Below are 1283 nucleotides of genomic sequence, written 5' to 3' on the forward strand. Positions count from 1 at the left end.
ACTGAATCTTAGCCACTGGACTAGCAGGAAGTCCCCACATGATCTCTTTTGATCTTCACAACATGTGAGCGAGGCATAGCTATTATCTTCATTTTATAGACAAGGCAACCGAAGCCCAGAGAGGTTAAGTAACCTACCCGGGGTCACCCAGCTAGCTGGGACAGAAGGAGGAACTGAGCCTACACACTGTTTCCTGGGTGGCTGGGCAGCACTGACCTGGTGCTGGCCTCTGTCCTGAAGCTTGGCCTCTAGATGGTGTGGCCTGGTTGCTCCAGCCGTCAGCTAGGGAGCCCAGGTTGCCTTTCATCCTTGGTATCAAGCTTGCTTGGCACTGATGGAGGTTCCCATCAGCCCCTGCCCTTACGGTAGCATTCCGTGTGACTTGATTTTGGGCTTCCATCTCAGGGACAGACCCAGGGAGGTGGATCCCTGATTCCACAGTCCCCTGTCGCCCCTCCTCAGCCTCCTGTCTGAACACCCCAGAACACAGCCTGTCACAGCTGTCCTCCCTGCCCCCTAGCCGTGGACATGTCCCTACTGGCCACGGCCTTTATTCAGCCTCCATTCCAATCCTTCTTGCCAAGTGTTAGCCTCCCCATATGTCAGAGGAGGATGATTACCCTGACACCTTCCCAGTCCCGTCGTCAGCCTGGGAATTGGGGCGCGCTCCTGGGCGGGCCAGGCTGGATAAACATGTGGTCCAGCTGTGGCCTCCCTTCCCATCACGGCCGTCTCGGGAGGTTTGTGAGGTTGGAGGCAGGAAGGTACGGGCCACTCCTCTGGACTTTCAGGCCCTGACCCCAGGACCACTGCAGCTCAGCTGGCCCTTCTAGCTCTTTCCCACAGAATATCCTGGCTTCAGGGATTCCCATCACCTCGGCCAGAGTTCATCGGAAGTTCCCCCCTCCCCCGCCTCCCCTGGAGAGAGACAAGGAGGAGAGAGATGGGTTCCTCCAGCGGGGCTGGAGGAGGAGAAGGCTGGGATTCTGGTGACAGGGGTGCAGGCAGCAGGGTCTCGGGACAGGTCAGATTGTGGGTAGCCACCGTGTGGGTCCCACAGTGCACATCACGGCTCTGGGAGGCAGTGATAGGACAACGTCACCATCAGACATTGTGGGTTTTCATCCAGAGGCTTGAGGAAGCAATGCCAACCCCAGGGAGATGGATGGCTCTGCTGGGGAGGGGAAGTAAGTACAGACAGAGGAGCTGGGGAGCCGGGCAAAGGAACTCCGAGGAGCTAGATTCCTTAGTGGAAGCCCAAAGCTCTCTCCCAGCTCTCCCCC

This window comes from Giraffa tippelskirchi, chromosome 3 (assembly GCF_054371585.1).
Source record: "Giraffa tippelskirchi isolate mGirTip1 chromosome 3, T2T-mGirTip1v1.2.pri, whole genome shotgun sequence".
In the NCBI taxonomy this organism is placed as follows: domain Eukaryota; kingdom Metazoa; phylum Chordata; class Mammalia; order Artiodactyla; family Giraffidae; genus Giraffa; species Giraffa tippelskirchi.